The 9,668-nt window shown below is 40.3% G+C and overlaps 1 pseudogene; it reads left to right on the top strand.

Moving 5' to 3' along the window:
* The first annotated feature begins 8,272 nt into the window (after positions 1 to 8,272).
* On the top strand, positions 8,273 to 8,650 carry LOC102834047 (annotated as a pseudogene).
* The last annotated feature ends 1,018 nt before the right edge of the window (positions 8,651 to 9,668 follow it).

Here is a 9,668-nt window from a genome sequence, read left to right as displayed (position 1 = left end):
GTTGGACCCACTTGACAGCACTTAACAACATAAGGAATCCGGTGTCCTGGTGTGGGGCTGTAGGTTAATGCACTAGACTGCAAAGTTGGTTTGAATCACAAGGTCAGTGGTTCAAGCTCATCAGCTGCTCCTTGGAAACCCTATACAGGGTTGTTATGGGTCGGAACTGATTCGAAGGCACTTAGCAACAACAACATAAGGAATCCATCTGAAAAAGCTTTAAACCAACTGAAACGGCCTCCCTTACCAGCTTCTACCTACAAAGTGTTTTCTAGACAAATAAAAAGTATGAAAATATTTTGAAGAGGACCATATTGTCTTAAGTATTCCCCTTTTTCTCCTTTGGAAATATTGTACTGAGTCAGCAGGTGCTTACTACAAAAATTACTTTTAATATGAAGCTGGAAAAATTGTAATGCTTAAACAGAAGACTCTATGAGGAGAATAGATGAGGACATGCAAATTGCAGAACTCACATGTTATATTCTGGAAAAAAAAAAAAAACATGATGCTGCCATTTGACTATAAAAGATTCAAAGACAAGAATGTCAGAAAGGAATCCTGAGCTGAACTGACATCTCTGATTTTTTTTCCTCAGAGCACTTGGTGACTCTGGGCTCATGCAGATGAGACTTAGCCAAGGAAAAGAGTTTCTACCCAAAAAAGAGAAAGCACAAAGGTTAATGGGATAGGAAATACTCCCACACTTGCTAGTTCTGGGGCTGTGAGAGGGAGACTGAGATATTAGATGGCGGGCTTTTGAAACATAAGATGAATTCTCCCAGTTTCAAGGTGTCTCATAGACATGTTCTACTGCAGTAGGAGTAAGTACCTCAAATGCATAATCATCTCTCTTAATGCAACTACAAGAATTTGAATTGAGAGTCTGAATTGAGGCGGAAGGAGGCTAAAGAGCAATCTTAAAACCTCCAAAGGGCAGAATTGAATCTCTCAGTCTTTTGGGGCTAAGAAAGACAAAGATCAGCCAGGATTTCAATAAAAAGTCCAAGAAAGGAATGCTTTTGGAGCATAGACAACTATGACTGGATTGAGTTCTTAAAATTGCAAACCAGCTTCAATTAAGCTCAATCTCCAACAGAATGGAGGTGATCAGTTCATTATCTTTTCCTAACAAAAGAAACAGAGAGGGGGAGGACATTCTCTGAAGATAGATAGGATCTAGAGCCAGTAGGGTTCTTACACACACAATGTATTCTATAAATTATTAGACATGAAATGAACTGCAAGAAAATGTGACCAATATTTAAGAGAAAAGACAGCAGATGCAGATACATAGGTAAGCCAGATTTTCGATTAACTGTAATTAATTTGTTAAAGAAAGTAAGAGAAATAATGATGAAAAAGATGAAAAGATGGAGAAGTTCAACAGATTAACTAGAATCTATTTTTTTAAAATCAAATGGACACCCTAGAAAAAGAAAATATCTGAAATTAAGAAAAATACAGTATCTGAAATTAACAAGTCGGTGGATAGGTTTAACAACAGACTAGACAGCAAAATACAGGAGAATTTGAAGATATAGATCAATGGAAAACAGCCATATTGAAATCTAGTTTGAAAAGAGGAGGGGGAACAGATCATAACTTAAGAAACATATGAAAATCAGTTTCAGGATCTCATGAACCAGAACAAGGTTCGCCATAGAATAGGGCAAGAGTAATATTTGAAAAAACAATGTTTGAGAATTTTCAAAACCTCATGAAAGGCATCAACTTCCAAACTGAAGAAGCTCAATAACCCTGTTGTTGTTGTTGTTGTTGTTAAGTACCATGGAGTCGTTTCCAACTCATAGTGACCCTGCATAGGGTTTCTGAGGCTGTAAATCTTTAAGGGAACAGAACGCCTTATCTTTGTCCCGCGGAACCACTAGTAGTTTCCAACTGCTGACCTTGAGGTTGGCAGCCCGACTCATAACCACAAACCTACCAGAGTCAACAACCCTAAGCAGGAAGAATACTAGAAAACTACCCCTGGACTTGTCAATGTCAAATGCTCAATACAAAACTATGGCAAGCACAGAGGAAGTCACACAACAGCTCTAAACCCAGTCAAAATACAACTTAGCCTCTAATTCTTGGAAACCTTATGATAAAGAAGACAATAGCATTGGGCAGTGGGAGTCTTAATGTATCAGGAACAATAAAGTACATTCTTTGGTAGTATTTTAATCACTCTGCACTTAACTAAGCACAGTAAAACCCTACAGTAACATCAATTTGAATATACTGTGATGAGTGGTTGCTGTCTGTTCTCCACCTGGCCATTGATTTCATTTCATCAACCTTAATAATAATTTCACTCCACATTTTATGCAATCAAATTTTTAATCAATAATAATTTTATGCTAAATTTTACTTAAGTTAGGAGGGAGCACGGTATTAAGACAGATAGAGTGTCACAATAAGATGAGTGTGCTAATAAGGTTTTGTGTCAACTTGTCTGGGCCAGGATTCCTAATGGTTTGGCACTTGAGAATGCATACATGTTATGTGCCGTGGAGCCGATTTCGACTCATAGTGACCCTGTATAGGGTTTCCGAGGCTATAAATCTTTACGGGAGCATAAAGACCCATCTTTCTCCAGCAGAATAGCTGGTAATTTCGAACTGCTGACCTTGCGGCTCGCAGCCCGATTCGTAACCACTACTCTACCAGAGCTCCTTTGGAAACCCTATACAGGGTCATTATGTGTTGAAACCGACTCCTTGGCACTTAACAACATACCAAGAATGGTGTCTAAAGGAAAAGAGCCCACATTGCTGTCCTGGAAGGTAAGGAAGAACTATAGCTGCCACTCCTCATCACCATGGCATAATGTGTTCCCTTCAGCGCACATGCATTTGACTCCCCCCAGCTGTTTTAAAAAGAAATATCATCTGTTCTTTCTCATGCACCAATCTGAAGCTTTGGAATTAGCTAAAACAGCCATATCCCTTCCTCATTATGAAATTTATAAAGACTTTATCACTATATTTTTTCCTGGTCAAATACCCACCAGGTTTTGTTTTCATTATTAAAACATAGCCAGAGATCCTCCTCCTGCCCATGCAGCTGGGCTACTGCATAGGCAGCACAACTTCTGCGGCAGGGGAGCCCGACCTCAGTGCCAGAGCCTCCATTCAGAAACTGAATAGACCAATAACGCCACAAGATAATGTTGTTAACACAATTAATCAAAAACAAAACATAATATCTATAAAACATGCACATTATTTTAAATATTTTCCAATGAGGAGATTAGTATTCAAAAGATAGAATGACTGTATCCCATCTGGTCCATCTAAATATGTATGTTTTTTAAATTTCCATTTAAACCCAGACAATGTGCCCATTAACACCACTCAGTGTGGCACCTGAGGCTCACGCTGAAAAAAAACAAACCTAACTTTGTATTCATTAGACTCATGTGGCTGTTTCAATAGACATCAACTCTAACATACTCATGATTTTCATGTCGCTTTTCCTAGTATTTTAACCTTACCCAGCAGGATACGTGGTTTTTGTATTTAGCTTTGGGCTTTTTAAAAATTGTGATAAATACACGATGGGGCTTCAAAAATTTCTGGAAAAGTTCCATTCTCTGTTAATTCCATTTTTCCACAAACTTCACGACGCTCCCTTGTATATGTAACAAAACATTTGCCATTTTAACATTGTTGCATGTGCAGTACAGTGGCACTTTGTTGTTGTTGTTGTTAAGTGCCGTTGAGTCGGGTCCGACCCATAGCGACCCTGTACAGGGTTTCCGACAGTGGCACTAGCATTGGACAATTGGTTTGAATCCACCAATGACTCTACAGAAGAAAGACAAAGTAGTCTGCTTCTAGAAGGGTGGCTGTGAGTTGAAACTGATTCACTAGCCGTGAGTTTACTATGTTCAGATACACCATGGATTTACACCATCAGTAAGTATAATTTAGGAAGGAAAATTCAAATTATGCAACATGTTGGGAATATTGTCTGTAAAAGGTTTCAGGACTGCCTATGATATCAAGCCAAACCTCTTTTGGGAAAACAAAGCATGAGTAACTATAAATATTATATCAATTAGTATCCTGTCTAGTACCTGGTAAAAGATCTTGATTTAATACAAGTTTTAATAGTGTGATCAAAATATTGATTTGATAACACAAATTGTCAGTCTTCTAGGGTCCTTGTGTGGCACTGAGGGCTAATGCACTGGACTGCAAGGTCAGTTTGAACTACCAAGTTGGTGGTTCAAGCTCACCAGCCGCTCCTCGAAAACCCTATATAGGGGCGCTGACTCTACGGCACTTAACAATAACAACATGGTCATTTGTATTTATTTTGTCATTGCAAATAAACAACAAATGCTATGTAGTGATCCAATAGGAAACTGATCTGTAAAGTAGGGTTACAATTGTTGTTAAGTGCCATCGAGTCAATTCTGACCCATAGCGACCATGTATAGGGTTTCCGAAGAACAGCTGGTGAGCTTGAACCGCAGACCTTGCAATTCAAACGGCTCTGCAGTCTGGAGCATTAACCCACAGTGCCATACCAGGACTCCAGGGTTAGAATAAGTGAGATGAAAACAATGATTTTAGCAATTACAATAGCCAATCTTCAAACTTTGGACCCATAGAATGGAATAAACTTGGAGGTGGAAGCTCTGGCCAAACCACAAAATCAAGCAACAGCAGCTGCCACGGTAGTGGCAGATTTTAATGACTGCTAAGGAGCTCTGGTAGCGTAGTGGTTACGAATCGGGCTGCGAACCTGAAGGTCAGCGGTTCGAAACTACCAGCTGCTCCGCGGGAGAAAGATGAGGCTTTCTACTCCCGTAAAGATTTACACCCTCGGAAACCCTATACAGGGTCGCTATGGGTCGGAACCGACTCGATGGCACATAACAACAACATAACAAAGGAACAAAGCTTAATAGGAGAGGAGAACCAGAGAAGAGTGACAAGGAAGCTACAGAGAGGTGACAAGGAAACTACAGGTTACAACAGATTTGTGAATTCAGCCAAGCACAGTGGTGGCAGGGCCTAGCTGCTACCAAGAAGATATATTTTAGATAATACTCATGCGCATGGGTGAAAATGTCAAAGACTGTATATGACTATTTATATACCTTTATTTGTGACTATATAATTTGTGTGTTTTAAACTTTCATACAGGGTGAAGAATACAGATAAACTAATTATATGAAATTGTATAAATTAATTTTATCTGGTCCTACGTCATGATCTCAATCAGATGCAGATAAAACTGTTGTGATCCATATGGTTTTCATGGGCTGACTTTCCAGAAATTTAGGCCTTTGTTCCTAGTCCATTTTAGTCTGGAAGTTCCACTGAAACCTATTCAACCCCCCAGCAACACAACATGAGGAGCAATGGCTGAAAATCAAGCACAAACTTCCCACAGGGAAGGCAAGAATTCCACAAGTGAACCAACACTGCCCTCCACCCTCTTCAGTGTCTTTTCCTTTTACGACTTTTTGTTACTTCACAGTTCATCTGCATTTCTAGAACTAATAGAAATGGGCATGAATGAAGTAAACTTCATAACTGTTTTCTTTAACCACTTCTTACAACTCTACCAAAACATAAGAGATGTGCACTAAAACCAAGTTCTGGAAAAACTCAAACACTTAAGACAGTAAGTCAAAATATACTGCTACCAAATCATAGAAACCTAATAAACAATATTGTTTCTCGGCATATCTGCCAACTGGAGTCCTGGTGTGGCGCTGTGGGTTAATGCGCCAGACTGCAAAGCCATTTGAACTGCAAGGTCAGAGGTTCAAGCTCACCAGCTGCTCCTCAGAAACCCTATACAGGGTTGCTAGGGGTCGGAACCTACTTGACAACACTTAACACAGCTAAACGGCAGTTTTGACATCATCAAGGCATTCAAATCTTATTTGAGTTTGGGGAAGAAAAAGGAGTCTGATGGGGCAAGATCAGGGCTGTAGGGTGGATGGGGTAAGGTCTCCCAATGAAATTCTCATTGGACAGCTCTTGGTATTCTTGAAGAATAAGCAGGTGTTATTCTTATTGAAGAAAAAATCTTCAGTGCAACGTTCCTGGCCTTTTTCCTCACCAATGCAATTTTCCATTTGTTAAAAACTTCTTCAAAAACAAGCCGATGTGATCATCCTGTAACCTTTGAGAAATTCCATCAAGATAACCCCTTTGAAATTTCAAATAACCTTCACATTTCAGCAGATCCCCTTGGAAGCCATTATTTTGATTGGACCTCTTTTTGAAGACACCCTTATAAGACTAAAACCAGTGCATTATGTACACTAAGAGGACCTGACTGCAGCCACTCAACTGATTGCATATGTGTTTTTAAATATTCTGTTTGAATAAGCTCATGCATCTATGAACTAGAACTCTAATAGCAATACTTTTTGACTTAACTTCATTATATGGTCACCCTATAAAATTAGGGTCACTTCATGTATGTTTTACATATTTCAATTAAATTTCTACATATATATTTTAACTATATTGCCTTCTAATGTACTCTTAAGGAGCTCTGGTAGCGTAGTGGTTACGAATTAGGCTGCGAACCTTAAGGTCAGTGGTTCGAAACTACCAGCTGCTCCGCGGGAGAAAGATGAGGCTTTCTACTCCCGTAAAGATTGACACCCTCGGAAATCCTGTACGGGGTCGCTATGGGTCAAAACCGACTCGACGGCACTTAACAACAACAACAACAACAATGTACTCTTAATCCTTAAGAAGAATTCCTTAATGGGTGGTAAATCACAAACATTTAAATTCATGTTTTCACTCTGAATAATTTGCAACAACTGGAAAAACACACAAACATTGGTGGTGGTGTGCCGTGGAGTCCGTTGGGACTGACAGCGGCCCTGTGTAGGGTCTCCAGAGTCCTGGTATGGCATTGTAGGCTAATGCCTCAGAGTGCAAAGTCGTTTGAACTGCAAGGTCAGTGGTTGACACTCACCAGCTGCTCCTTGGAAACCCTATACAGGGTCACTATGGGTTGGAATCGACTCGATGGCACTTAACAACAACAACAAAGAGGGTCTCCAAGGCTGTAAATCTTTACGGCAACAAAAACCTCATCTTTCTTCCACAGAACCACTGGTAGTTTCAAACTGCTGACCTTAAGGTTAGCAGCCCAACTCATAACCTCTACACTACCAGAACACCTTACACAACATTAAGACGGAGTAAATTACTACTGTTTCTCAGAAAGAAGATATCTTAAATTGTCACCCATGGTGAAGGAGAACACAGAGGAACAGCCCTAATCAATCAGATCTCTTAATTTACTGACACTATCCTTTACCAGAAAACTCCTTTTAAATCAAATGCCATTAAACAAATGAATGGCAAATACTGGACGGTGCTCCAAAATGAAAGGGCCCCAATATCCAATGGTATCCAGAATGATGACAAGGAAAGAAAAGAAATTTTCAGTTTCTATAATCTTTAAGAGTTTCTTTCCTGTATCTCAGCACCAATGATACTTCTATTACCAAAATAAAAAAATCAAACCCACTGACAGCAAGTTGATTCCCACTCATAGCAACCTTATACAGGGCTTCCAAAACTGTAAATCTTTACAGGAGCAGACAGTTGACTCCACTTGACTCACAGCCACCCTGTATAGGGTTTCCAAGCAGCAGCTAGTGGGTTTGAATTGCTGACCTTGTGGCTCACTGTCTAGTGCTGATCCTACAGCACCATACCAGGAGTCCATCATTCATTGTTGTTATTAGGTGCTATCGAGTCGGTACTGACTCATAGCAGCCCTATGCACAACAGAACGAAACACTGCCCGGTCCTGGGCCAACCTCACAATTATTGCCACGCTTGAGCCCATTGATGCTGCTACTTTGCCAATCCATCTCGCTGGGGGGTCTTCCTTTTTCTCTGAACCTCCACCTTACCAAACATGATATCCTTCTCCAGCGAGTGGTCCCTCCTGACATGTCCAAAGTATGAGAGACGAAATTTGGCCATCCTGGACTCCAAGGAGCACTCTGGCTACACTTCGTTCCACATAAATCTATTTGTTCTTTTGGCACTTTCAATATTCTCCTTCAACACCATAACTCAAAAGCATCAATTCTTCTACGGTCTTCCTTATTCCCTGTCCAGCTCTCACATGCATATGAGGTTATTGAAAATATCATGGCTTGGGTCAGGCGCACCTTAGTCCTCTAGCTCACATCTTTGCTCTTCAACACTTTCCGACATCTTAGCTAGGCTGCAGTTGTAGCTCCTCTCTGAGCTTCGTGATGCCACTAAAGGACTATGAGAAGAAGAAAGACACTGGAAAGTCGGCCAAGAAAGACAAAGACCCAGTGAAAAAATCTGGGGGCAAGACCAAAAAGAAGAAGGAGTCCAAAGGGAAAGTTCGGGACAAGCTTAATAACCTGGTCTTGTTTGACAAAGCCACATATGACAAGCTCTGTAAGGAAGTTCCCAACTATAAACTCATAACACCAGCTGTTGTCTCTGAGAGACTGAAGATTCATGGTTCCCTGGCCAGGGCAGCCCTTCAGCAGCTGCTTAGTAAAGGACTTATCAAGCTGGTTTCAAAACACAGAGCTTGAGTAATTTACACCAGAAACACAAAGGGAGGGGATGCCCCAGCTGCTGGTGAAGATGCATGAACACGTCCAACCAACTGTACATTTTGAAAAATAAACCTTTATTAAACCAAAAAAAATTTTTTAATTAAAAAAAAAAAGGTCTTGTACAGCAGATTTGCTTAATTTAATACGTCATTTGATTTCTTGACTGCTGCTTCCATGAGTGTTGATAGATAGTTGATCCAAGAAGAATGAAGTCCTTGACAACTTCAATCTTTTCTCCACTGGTAAGAATATTGTTTATTGGTCCAGTGGTGAGGATCTTTGTTTTCTTTACATTGAGATGCAATCCATACGGAAGGCTGTGGTCTTTGATCTTCATCAGAAAGTATTTTAAGTCCTAATCACTTTCAACAAGCAAGGTTGTATCATCTGCATATCACAGGTTGTTAATGAGTCTTCCTCCAATCCTGATGCCATGTTTTTTTTCATATAACCCAGCTTCTCGTATTATTTGCTCAGCATACAGGTTGAATAAGTATGGTGAAAGAATACAACCTTGTCACACACCTTTCTTAATTTGAAACCATTTAGTGCTCCCATGTTCTGTTCGAACAACTGCCTCTTGGTCCATGTAGATTCCTTATGAGCACAATTTAGTGCTCTGGAATATTCATGTTTCGCAATGTTGTCCATAGCTTGTCATGATCCACACAATCAAAAGCCTTTGCGTAGTCAATTAAAGCACAGGTAGACATCTTTCTGGTATTCTCTGCTTTCACCCAAGATCCACCGGACATCAGCAATGAATGATATCCCTCACTCCACGGCCTCTTCTGAATCCAGGTTGAACCTCTGGAAGTTCTCTGTCAATGTATGCTTGCAGCCATTTCTGTTATTACCTTTAGTAAAACTTTACTCACATGGGGTATCAGAGATTGTCCGATGATTTCCGCATTCCGTTGGGTCACCTCTCTTTGGAATGGGCACAAATATGGATCTCTTTCAATCAGTCGGCCAGATAGTTGTCTTTCAAATTTCTTGGCAGAGATGAGTGAGTGCCTCCAGTGCCGCCTCACTTTCTTGAAAGAGTTCAATT

The sequence above is a fragment of the Chrysochloris asiatica genome, unplaced genomic scaffold, assembly GCF_000296735.1.
Source record: "Chrysochloris asiatica unplaced genomic scaffold, ChrAsi1.0 scaffold00062, whole genome shotgun sequence".
Classification (NCBI taxonomy): Eukaryota; Metazoa; Chordata; class Mammalia; order Afrosoricida; family Chrysochloridae; genus Chrysochloris; species Chrysochloris asiatica.
This window is presented reverse-complemented; position numbering and strand designations above follow the sequence as displayed.